The 12815-nt window shown below is 41.7% G+C and overlaps 1 pseudogene; it reads right to left on the bottom strand.

Annotated features, from left to right (window-relative positions):
• Positions 1 to 1606: 1606 nt before the first annotated feature.
• Positions 1607 to 10185, bottom strand: LOC135541573 (guanylyl cyclase-activating protein 1-like; annotated as a pseudogene).
• Between the last annotated feature and the right edge of the window lie 2630 nt (positions 10186 to 12815).

The following is a 12815-nucleotide window of genomic DNA, read 5'->3' as shown; positions in this document are numbered from 1 at the left end:
TATACACGTTGTTCCTCATCCATTACAAGTTTTACTGTATACACGTTGTTCCTCATCCATTACAAGTTTTACTGTATACACGTTGTTCCTCATCCATTACAAGTTTTACTGTATACAGGTTGTTACTCATCCATTACCAGTTTTACTGTATACAGGTTGTTACTCATCCATTACCAGTTTTACTGTATACACATTGTTCCTCATCCATTACAAGTTTTACTGTATACAGGTTGTTACTCATCCATTACCAGTTTTACTGTATACACGTTGTTCCTCATCCATTACAAGTTTTACTGTATACACGTTGTTACTCATCCATTACAAGTTTTACTGTATACACGTTGTTACTCATCCATTACAAGTTTTACTGTATACCCGTTGTTACTCATCCATTACAAGTTTTACTGTATACACGTGGTGGTACAGTCACACCCAGAAACTAGCCACTGGCAAGAGGTCCCCACCGTAGTTTTGGCAGGGACTTTGTGTTGTGAATTTATTTTTAGGCCAATAAAATCAGCCTAATTTCTTGTGTGTGTGTGTGTGTGTGTGTGTGTGTGTGTGTGTGTGTGTGTGTGTGTGTGTGTGTGTGTGTGTGTGTGTGTGTGTGTGTGTGTGTGTGTGTGTGTGTGTGTGTGTGTGTGTGTGTGTGTGTGTGTGTGTGTGTGTGTTAGGATGTAAAGCTGTTGTTGGTCAGTTAAAAATTGGAAAGGCATTAATAGCAGAGAAAACACGTTACTGGACCAGTTTGCCATTCACTCCTGTACTTTAATACAATCTGTGTAGGTCTAGTCTACAATAAAACAATGTTGTCTGCATTTAACTGTTTTGCTTGATCTGTTTAGTTGACTTTACATAAAGGTCCCAATCAACTACTGATACATCACCAAATCTTCAATATTTCTCGGCAATCATGTGTGGTAGGGAGGCAGGTGAGGGACATCCCTCCATTCTTCATGTATTAGTTTTTGCTCAGCAGAGTGCCTCGAAGCTTCTGTCTTTCTATAATGCATTGAAAAGACCAAACAAGCAACGGATTGTTCAGAACCAGGTCATTTCACTGACGTCATAGGCAAATGAGGTGGGCCTCTAAACCATATCTATTGTGCACTTTTGACTTTGAGATGGTGATACAGAATGGAAAAACAATAGGACAGTGTAATGTCACCAAATTGTACAACTAGATGCATCATACACACATATGTGTATACACATATATACACACATATGATATGCTTTTTCATAGCAAATGTAATGTGAGATAATTACTTCTGATTGGTAAAGCAGAACTTCACATACTAATCATATTCAACCAAGTGCTGAACACTTAAATTAGACATGATGAGTAAAGTATCCTGTTTTTGCAAAGTTGTGCAGGGCCTACTGTACATGGTGGAATGACTGAACTGAGAGTCAGCCATTACTGTATGCAACATTTCGATATGCCTTGAAGGATAACCAGTTAATCTCATCAAACATACAAAAATATAAAAATCTACTAATACGTTTGTGTATACATTTTGGGTATCCCTGAGTGTTCTGCGCGGGCAGTCTGTCCTGCGCACTGGCTCTCTCTCTCGCTTGCACTCTGGCACTCTCGTACTCCTCATAAAATCTTCTTGTGCTGCAACAATAGAGGTTCATCTCGACCTGGATCTTGCTGATGATGTATGAGATCCAGACTCTCGGTCAGTGTCTCCAGCAGCTTCTCATCGTTCTGGATGCCCTCCATGAACTCCTCCAGGCACAGCTTACCTGGCACACACACAAACACACATGAACATCAAACCCTGTGGCATAAATACAATGATGTGGAACCTGTACACTGAGACAAGGAATCTTAGTATCTTCAAATCAAATCAAATGTTATTGGTCACATACACGTGTTTAGCAGATGTTATTGCGGGTGTAGCGAAATGCTTGTATCTTATTACCTACCATCACCATTGATATCGATCTTGTCAAATATCATGCTGGTAAGGTCCTCGGATGACATCTCATAGTTTACTTCATTGATGACATGGATAGACTAGTATGGAAGCAGGAGAGGAAAGAGAGTTTAGAAACATGACTTTATGACTTGACTTGTCATCGAAATATAATTCAACCCCTTTGCTATGGCAACCATAATAAGTTCAGTAGTAAAAATGTGCTTAACAAGTCACATAATAAATTGCATAGACTCACTCTGTGTGCAATCATCTCATATATGTCAGGTCCCTCAGTCAAGTGGTGAATTTCAAAACAGAGATTCCACCACAAACACCAGGGAAGTTTTCAAATGCCTCAAAAAGAACGGCACCTATTGGTCGATGGGTAAAAATAAAACAGCAGACATTGAATATCCCTTTGAGCATGGTGAAGTTAATAATTATGCTTTGGATGGTGTATCAATAAACCCAGTCACTACAAAGATACAGGTGTCATTCCTAACTCAGTTAGCGAAGAATAAGGAAACCGTTTAGGGATTTCACCATGAGGTCTTTGGTGACTTTAAAACCGTTACAGAGTTTAATCCTCAGTGATAGGAGAAAACTGAGGACGGAGCAACAACCTTTCAGTTACTCCACAATACTAACCTAAATGACAGAGTGAAAAGAAGGAAGCCTGTACATAATATAAATATTCCAAAATACGTATCCTGTTTGCAACAAGGCACTAGTAAAACTACAAAACATGTGTCAAAGAAACTTTATGTCCTGAATACAAAGCATTATGTTTGTGGCAAATCCAACACATCACATCACTGAGTAACACTCTTCATATTTTCAAGCATGGTGGTGGCTGCATCATGTTATCGGTATGCTTGTCATCGGAAAGAAAAAAACAACTAGGGAGTTGTTTTTAGCATAAAATAAATGTAATAGAGCTCAGCACAGGCAAAATCCTAGAGAAAAACATTCTTGAGTCTGCTTTCCAAAAGACACTGGGAAACAAATTAATCTTTCAGCAGGAAGAATAAACTAAAACACAAGGCCAAATATACACTGGAGTTGCTTACCAAGATGGCATTGAATATTCCAGTGGCTTAGTTACAGTTTTGACTTTAATCGGCCTGAAAATCTATAGCAAGACTTGAAAATGACTGTCTAGCAATGGTCAACAACCAACTTGACAGAGCTTGAAGAATTATAAAAAGAATACTGTGCAAATATTGTACAATCCAGATGTGCAAAGATCTTAGAGACTTACCCAAAAAGATTCACAGATGTAATTGCTGCTAAAAGTGATTCTAACGTGTATTGACTCAGGTGTGTGAGTAAAATGAGCTATTTCTGTATTTCATTAACAAAAAATGGCTACCACTGGCTAACGCCTCTGTCCTGAAGCACCAGTTAGCCTTGAGTCAGCCTCGAACTAGGCCCATCTTCTGGCTATCCGAAGAGGTATACCCCCTAATTCGTGGGCTACAATACCTCTTTTTCCAAATGGTCTGGAACCTTTATTGCTGACACGGAGCCCCGCCGATCCATCATGACTGGTCTGCCGGCGTAATTGTCCGATGTGATTTCAACAGGCTTTTCCATTGAGTTGTCACTGAATACCCATCTGTCACAGCCCCGGCCCGCTATCTTTCTAAACGCCATGCCTCCCACTAGCCTAGCATAGTAGCGACTACCGAACGGCTCCCGGACTCACCTATTGCTGCTCATTGGACCCTATGATCACTCGGCTACACATGCCTCTCTCTAATGTCAATATGCATTGTCTTCTGTTGTTTCGGTTAGTTATTGTTTCCTTTCACTGTAGAGCCCCTAGTCCAGCTCAACATGCCTTAGATAGCTCTTTTGTCACACACCCCACACATGGAGAGACCTCATCTGGCTTAGCTGGTGTCTCCAGAGATGCAAGCTCTCTAATCGTCACTCAATGCCTAGGTTTACCCCCACTACACTCACATCCTACCATACCCATGTCTGTACATTATGCCCTGAATCTATTCTACCACGCCCAGAAATGGCGACCATCCCTCATCACTGTCAAACGCTCCCTAAAACAGTTCTGCGAGCAGGCCTTTCTAAATGACCTGGCCCAGGTATCCTGGAAGGATATTGACCTCATCCCGTCAGTAGAGGATGCCTGGTTATTCTTTAAAAGTGCTTTCCTCAACATCTTAAATAAGCATTCAAAAAATGTAGAACTAAGAACAGATATATCCCTTGGTTCACTCTAGACATGACTGCCCTTGATCAGCACAAGAACATCCTGTGGCGTACTGCATTAGTTTCGAATAGCCCCGGCAAAATGCAACTTTTCAGGGAAGTCAGGAACCAATATAGCCAGTCAGTTAGGAAAGCCAGGGCTAGCTTTTTCAAACAGAAATTTGCATCCTGTACCACTATTTCCAAAAAGTTCTGGGACACTGTAAAATCCATGGAGAATAAGAGCACCTCCTCCCAGCTGCCCACTGCACTGAGGCTAGGAAATACTGTCACCACCGATAGATCTACGATAATCGAGAATTTCAATAAGTATTTTTTCTACGGCTGGCCATGCTTTCCACCTGGCTACCCCAAACCCAGCCAACAGCTCTGCACCCCCAATAGAGCAACTTGCCCAATCCCCCCCCCCCCCCACAGCTGATGTTCTGAAAGAGCTGCAAAATCTGGATCCCTACAAATTAGCTGGGCTAGACTATCTGGACCCTCTCTTTCTGAAATTATCTGCCAGAATTTTTGCAACTCATATTACTAACCTGTTCAACCTCTCTTTCGTATATCATCTGAGATCCCTAAGGCGGAGACACTCAAGACCCAAACTGTTACAGACCTATAACCATCCTGCCCTGCCTGGAGGAATGGGCCAAAATACCAGCAACAATGTGTGAAAACCTTGTGAAGACTTACAGAAAACGTTTGACCTCTGTCATTGCCAACAAAGTATTGAGATAAACTTTTGTTATTGACCAAATACTCATTTTCCACCATAATTTGCAAATAAATTCAAAAAAAATCCTACAATGTGATTTTCTTGATTTTTTTTCTCATTTTGTCTGTCATAGTTGAAGTGTACATATGATGAAAATTGCAGGCCTCTCTCATCTTTTTTAGTGGGAGAACTTGCACAATAAGTGGCTGACTAAATACTTTTTTGCCCCACTGTATACATACCTTTTCATGTGACAACACTGAAGAAATGACACTTTACTACAACGTAAAGTAGTGAGTGTACAGCTTGTATAACAGTGTGAATTTGCTGTCCCCTTAAAATAACTCAACACACAGGCATTAATGTCTAAACTGCTGGCAACAAAAGTGAGTACACCCCTAAGTGAAAATGTCCAAGTTGGGCCAAATTAGCCATTTTTCCACCCCGGTGTCATGTGACTCATTAGTGTTACAAGGTCTCAGGTGTGAATGGGGAGCAGGTGTGTTAAATTTGGTGTCATCGCTTTCACACTCCCTCATACTGACTGGTCACTGGAAGTTCAACATGGCACCTCATGGCAAAGAACTCTCTGAGGATCTGAAAAAAATAATTGTTGCTCTACATAAAGATGGCCTGGGCTATAAGAAGATTGCCAAGACCCTGAAACTGAGCTGCAGCATGGTGGCCAAGACCATACAGCGGTTTAACTGGACAGGTTCCACTCAGGACAGGCCTCGCCATGGTCGACCAAAGAAGTTGAGTGCACGTGCTCAGCGTCATATCCAGAGGTTGTCTTTTGGAAATAGACGTATGAGTGCTGCCAGCATTGCTGCAGAGGTTGAAGGGGTGGGGGGTCAGCCTGTCAGTGCTCAGACCACACACCGTACACCGCATCAAATTGGTCTGCAAGCTTCTTCTAAAGATGATGCACAAGACAGCCTGCAAACAGTTTGCTGAAGACAAGCAGACTAAGGACATGGATTACTGGAACCATGTCCTGTGGTCTGATGAGACCAAGATAAACTTATTTGGTTCAGATGGTGTCAAGCGTGTGTGGCGGCAACCAGGTGAGGAGTACAAAGACAAGTGTGTCTTGCCTACTGTCAAACATGGGAGTGTCATGTTCTGGGGCTGCGTGAGTGCTGCCGGCACTGGGGAGCTACAGTTCATTGAGGGAACAATGAATGCCAACATGTACTGTGACATACTGAAGCAGAGCATGATCCCCTCCCTCCGGAGACTGGGCCGCAGGGCAGTATTCCAACATGATAACGACCCCAAACACACCTCCAAGACGACCACTGCCTTGCTAAAGAAGCTGAGGGTAAAGGTGATGGACTGGCCAAGCATGTCTCCAGACCTAAACCCTATTGAGCATCTGTGGGGCATCCTCAAATGGAAGGTGGAGGAGTGCAAGGTCTCTAACATCCACCAGCTCCGTGATGTCGTCATGGAGGAGTGGAAGAGGACTCCAGTGGCAACCTGTGAAGCTCTGGTGAACTCCATGCCCAAGAGGGTTAAGGCAGTGCTAGAAAATGATGGTGGCCACACAAAATATTGACACTTTGGGCCCAATTTGGATATTTTCACTTAGGGGTGTACTCACTTTTGTTGCCAGCGGTTTAGACATTAATGGCTGTGTGTTGAGTTATTTTGAGGGGACAGCAAATTTACACTGTTATACAAGCTGTACACTCACTACTTTACATTGTAGCAAAGTGTAATTTCTTCAGTATTGTCACAAGATATGGTATACTCAAATATTTACAAAAATGTGAGGGGTGTACTCACTTTTGTGATATACTATATATATATATATATACAGTACCAGTCAAAAGTTTGGACACACCTACTCATTCAAGGGTTTTTCTTTATTTTTACTATTTTCTACATTGTAGAATAATTCAAGATTTGTTTGGTTACTACATGATTCCAAATGTGTAAGTTCATAGTTTTGATGTCCTCCCCAATTATTCCACAATGTACAAAATATTAAAAATAAAGAAAAACCCTTGAATGAGTAGATGTCCAAACTTTTGAATGATACTGTATAAATATAGTATATTTTCTGTGCCACCAACCAGGTTTCCAATCAACATTTTTATGCTAATAAAGTGCATGTCGGATAATTTTTTTAAATCACAGGCCTGATGGAAACAGAACATATTTCAGTAGACTTTCCAAATGCCGACAAAACAAAATACGCTTGACAAGGTGGGATCTTTTTGTGTCGGTACAATTAATTATGCAAGAAATGGCGGTGGAAACGTTTTTATGCACAAATATTGATATAATAACCATCATATCGAAGAACTTGGGAGTCACGCGATGACATATAGTGTGGTCCTCCCACTGCGACTCCTTGGGAAAGCATGCAGTTTACTGTGTTGTTTATTAGGCTACAGATGAAATAAATGATGATGAACTTCACAAGCTGGTGAAAGTGGAAGGTGATGAGATTTGCTCCTTTCCAATTAATATCAAGGGTATTTTCTTCTTATGTTCACCGATGCTTGGCTGCCGTCATCACGCACAGATTTGATCTGCAACAAGTAATGTTGATGGAAACATCTCTGGTGGGAAAAATACCATATTGTTTTTAATGCGAATGAATGTAGAATATTCACATGAAAATCTGTTGGATGGAAATCTAGTTCATATCATGATACCCTATGTTCTAGATATAATACAAATAGCCGAATATCTGAATGGCCACTGTAACAGAAACACATTTTTTAAAACTATTAAACCAACACAATTCGAGTGCAATTTCCTTTATACTGAGCTATAGCATAGTTTTCACACAAGTTGTTTAGCAAATATTACAATATGGCTTATCAATTCACACAAAGCCAGTTTAAGATTTTAGGGGAGATCCAATTAGGCCAAATCTCTTATATAGGTACTGTTGCCTCTGGGTACCTCAGTTGACCACAAATCACTGATCTTTGAGTCTTTTTAAGTGTGATGTTATGTTGATTATACAAAAATCCAGACCCCTCAGTCTATATGAAAAAATACCTGATGCAAAAACAGGTAGAGTATCTACAGAACGTCTACACGCCCTTGAACATTTTCACATTTTGTTGCTTTGCAAAGTGGAATTGAAATATACTGAACAAAAATATAAAGGCAACACAGAGTGTTGGTCCCATGGTTCATGAGCTGAAATAAAAGATCCCAAAATGTTTTCATACACATCAAAAGCTTATTTCCCTCAAATGTTGTGCACAAATTTGTTTACATCCCTGTTAGTGAGCATTTCTTCTTTGCCAATATAATCTATCCACCTGACAGGTGTGGCATATCAAGAAGCTGATTAAACAGTATGATCATTACACAGGTGTACTGGGCTGGGGACAATAAAAGTCCACTCTAAATTGTGCAGTTTTGTCACACAACACAATGCCAGATGTCTCAAGTTTTGAGGCAGCGTACAATTGGCATGCTGACTGCACCCGACCGCCACAGGAGTCCCTGGTGCATGATGGGAAAAGGACATCCCTGCCGGACAAGCCCTCCTAACCTAGATGACGCTGGGCCAATTGTGCACCTCCCCATGGGTCTCCCGGTCACAACCTGGACTCGAACCCAGAATCTCTAGTGGTACAGCTAGCACTGTGATGCAGTGCCTTAGACTACTGCACCACTCGGGAGGCCCCATGGTATGGGTATGCTTGACATCGGCAAAGACCGGGGAGTTTTTCAGGATAAAAAGAAACAGGATGGAGCTAAGCACAGGAAAACCTGCTTCAATCTGCTTTGTACCAGGCACTGTGAGAGGAATTCACCTTCCAGCAGGACAATAACCTGCAACACAAAGCCAAATCTGCACTGGAGTTGTTTACCAAGAAGACAGCTAATGTTCCGGAGTGGCCAAGTTACAGTTTTTACTTAAATCTGCTTGAAAATCTATGGCAAAACTAGAAAATTGCTGTCTTGCCATGATCCCCAACCCCTTGACAAAGCTTGAACATTTAAAAAAAAAGAATAATGCCCAAATATTGCTCAATACAGTTGTTTGAGTTTGAGTTTATTTTTACAGGGACAGTGCACCATAATCAACGTCTCAGTAAAGGTGCCGGTTTTAGCCAACCAGCTAATTTTCAACCTCAGTCCCTGGGCAGGTTATTTAAAAAAAATTACAGTAACAATACAGACGAACAATGAGCAGTGAGCACATGCAGAGCAACATAGGACAAGCAACACGTCACACACAGACAGAGCAATAGCACAAAAAGCAACAAAATAAAATACCTAAAAGCGACAAAGTGTTTCCACACCTCACAAGCTACAGACAACATGGAAAGCGGCAATACACAGCTAGGGATTATGTTCACAAGTCTGATTAGCCTTTAGCCATGTCCTTATGTTTTGTGTGAAGGTTTTAATGTTGTCGAGCAAGCTTGGGTCCAACTGCATGCTATGTGTGGGATAATCATAGTATTGAAGTACAGTTTTGCTACCTCTGTAGTCAAAGCTCTTATGACACTTATCCAAGGAGACACAGCTGTAATCTCTGCCAGAGGTGATTCTAACATGTATTGACTCAGGCGGTTGAATAATTATCTAATCAAGGTATATTAGTGTTTTGTTTTTTATTAATAACAAATCAAAATAAAAAGTCTTCCACTTTGACATTACAGAGTATTTTGTGTAGATCGTTGACAAAAAAATGAAATTAAATCCATTTGAATCCCACTTTGTAACAGTAAAATGTGAAGAAATCCAAGGGTGGTGTAGACGTTCTATAGGCACTGTATAAACTATGAACATTAGTGATCGAGATCAAAGTAATCTTACATCATACATATCAAACAGTTCAAACATGCGCATGAAGTAGGCCTTAGAAGCTTCAGATAGGTTTTTCAGGCCGAATAACTGTTTGAATTCGCTAAAGGTGAGCTGTCCAGATAGGCATTCCGTTATGAATTTCCTGTACCACTGATGATTCTCACAGGTTCCAAGTCCTTCAATAGAGACACCACTGTTATTCCCCATAATTTTACTGCCTGTAAACAATTTACTAAACAATTATCTAAATAAAAGATGAGAAAAGAAAAACACTGCAAATAAAATAATTCCACAATACAGAACTTCTGTGTGTGAACCCATCCAGCGAAAGTTTACAGTCAAACAATGTTTTGTAATGAGAGGGATGCTCAGAGTTGCTGGCAGGGATGCCGATGTGCCGGCGCTTATCAACCAATCAGAACTTTGTGCGTCTTTGACAAAGTAACTAACCCCTCGCAAATCCACTTGCTTATCAATCAATGAGCAATAAACAGACACAAAATAGAGACCTCGGGACTAGGTGATGCGGTCTGCTAATGTTTTGGTCTCAGTGTTAGTACTAAGCCTTTAGGTCTTTATAGATACCCTTTGGGAAGGGGAATGTGGGAACTGCCAAGGAGATCTGTTTACAAACACTGTCCACTATGACAGAGCATCAAGGGGTTGTATAAGGTCTTGTGTGTTACATTTGAATGTCAGTCACAAGTAACAATACATATCCTTATCACTCATGATACAAACTTTGAATTTCAGTAGGTTTTGATTTAAATACTAATTTTGGAAGAGGGGAAAAGTTCTGACATACAATTCAGTCAATTCAGGGCAGCTTTAGGCTACTTCATGTTTATTGTGAGACCACAATAAAGCCTAGCAGCTCCTCCACATGACTGGGTTGCTGGCAGGGATGCCGATGTGCCGGCGCTTGTGGTCTGCCTCCCTGGAGAAGCGGTAGCCGCAGGTGGGCTTCACCACTGTGAAGAAGGGCATCAGGGAATTGGAGCCCACGTTGAGCCAAGGCAGGGGCTCTGAGCTGCAGGGAGGACCACTGGATGGTTTGGTGGCATGGCCTGGGTGGGTCATGGGGGGCAGCAGGGCCCTCCCATTCTGTCGTCGCCTCCAGGAGAAGACAAGGAGCTCCATCTGCTTGTCCACCACTCTGTTCCTGCTGGCATTGACAGGCACCAGGGTTTTCAGTGGGTTCCTCAGGACCTGAGGGGGTCAAAGACACACATATTTTTAAAATAGCTACATATCCCGTATGGATTCATATTGTTCAGATTAGGGGGAGGGTATGGATGGCCCAAAATATTTCAGGATATGATTAATTATTGCAGTGAAATACTGATAAGTACACTACATGACCAAAAGTATGTGGACACCTGCTTGTCTAACATCCAAAATCATGGGCATTAATCATGGGCATTTGGGGCTCCCGAGTGGCACAATGGTCTAAGGCATTGTATCTCAGTGCTAGAGGCATCACTACAGACCCTGGTTCGATTCCAGGCTGGAACACAACTGGCCGTGATTGGGAGTCCCATAGGGCTGTTCACAATTGGCCCAGCATCATTAGGGTTTGGCCAGGGTAGGCTATCATTGTAAATAAGAATTTGTTCTTAACTGACTCGCGTGAGATAAAAAAAGGATACAAAAATAAAATATGGAGTTGATCCCCCTTTGCTGCTATAACAGCCTGCACTTTTCTGGGAAGGCTTTCCACTAGAAATTGGAACATTGCTGTGGGGACTGTCTTCCATTCAGCCACAAGAGCATTAGTGAGGTCGGGCACTGATGTTGGGCGATTAGGCCTGGTTCACAGTTGGCATTCCAATTCATCCCACAGGTGTTCAATGGGGTTGAAGTCAGGACTCTGTACAGGCCAGTCAAGTTCTTACACACAGATCTAAAAGAAAAAAAAAAACATTTCTGTATGGACCTCGCTTTGTGCATGGGGGCATTGTCATGCTAAAAAAGAAAGGGCCTTCCCCAAACTGTTGCCACAAAGTTGGAAGCACAGAATTGCGTAGAATGTCATTGTATGCTGTATCGTTAAGACTTCCCTTCACTGGAACTAAGAGGCCTAGCCCGAACCATAAACACAGCCCGAGACTATTATTCCTCCTCCACCAAAATTTACATTTGGCACTATGCATTCAAGCAGGTAGCGTTCTCCTAGCATCCGCCAAACCCAGATTCGTCCGTCGGACTGCCAGATGGTGAAACGTGATTCATCACTCCAGGGAACGCGTTTCCACTGCTCCAGAGTCCAATGGCATTGAGCTTTAAACCATTCCAGCTGACTGTGAGCTTGTGTGGCCTACCACTTTGCGGCTGAGCCTTTGTTGCTTCTCGACGTTTCCACTTCACAATAACAGCACTTACAGTTGAACAGGGCAGCTCTAGCAGGGCAGAAATTTGACAGACTGACTTGTTGGAAAGGTGGCATTCTATGACAGTGCCATGTTGAAAGTCACTGAGTTCATCCATAAGGCCATTCTACTGCCAAGGTTTGTTTATAAAGATTGCATGGCTTGTGTGTTTGATTTTATCTAATTTGAAGGGGTGTCCACATACTTTTGTACTGTATATACAGTACCAGCCAAAAGTTTGGACACACCTACTCATTCAAGGGTTTTACTTTATTTTTACTATTTTCTACATTGTAGAATAATAGTGAAAACATCAAACTTTGAAATAACACACATGGAATCATGCAGTAACCAAAAAAACAAACAAAATAAAATATATTTTAGATTTTAGATTCCTCAAATTAGCCACCCTTTGCCTTGATGACAGGTTTGCACACTCTTGGCATTATCTCAACCAGCTTCATGAGGTAGTCACATGGAATGCATTTCAATTAACAAGTGTGCCTTGTTAAAAGTTCATTTGTGGAATTTCTTTCCTTAATGTGTTTGAGCCAATCCGTTGTGTTGTGACAAGATAGGAGTGGAACACAGAAGATAGCCCTATTTGGTAAAAGACCAAGTCAGACCAAGTCAGCTCAAATAAGCTGTTCTTGCTCCCAGCCCCCGTCCCCGCTCCCAGCCCCCGACCCCGCAGGAGGCCTTTTGCCTTTTGGTAGGCCGTCATTGTAGATAAGAATTTGTTCTTAACTGACTTGCCAAGTTAAATAAAGGTAAAATAAAAAA

Source organism: Oncorhynchus masou, chromosome 6 (assembly GCF_036934945.1).
Source record: "Oncorhynchus masou masou isolate Uvic2021 chromosome 6, UVic_Omas_1.1, whole genome shotgun sequence".
NCBI classification, from domain to species: domain Eukaryota; kingdom Metazoa; phylum Chordata; class Actinopteri; order Salmoniformes; family Salmonidae; genus Oncorhynchus; species Oncorhynchus masou.
Note: the sequence above shows the minus strand (reverse complement) of the source record. Positions and strands in the feature narration are given on the sequence as shown.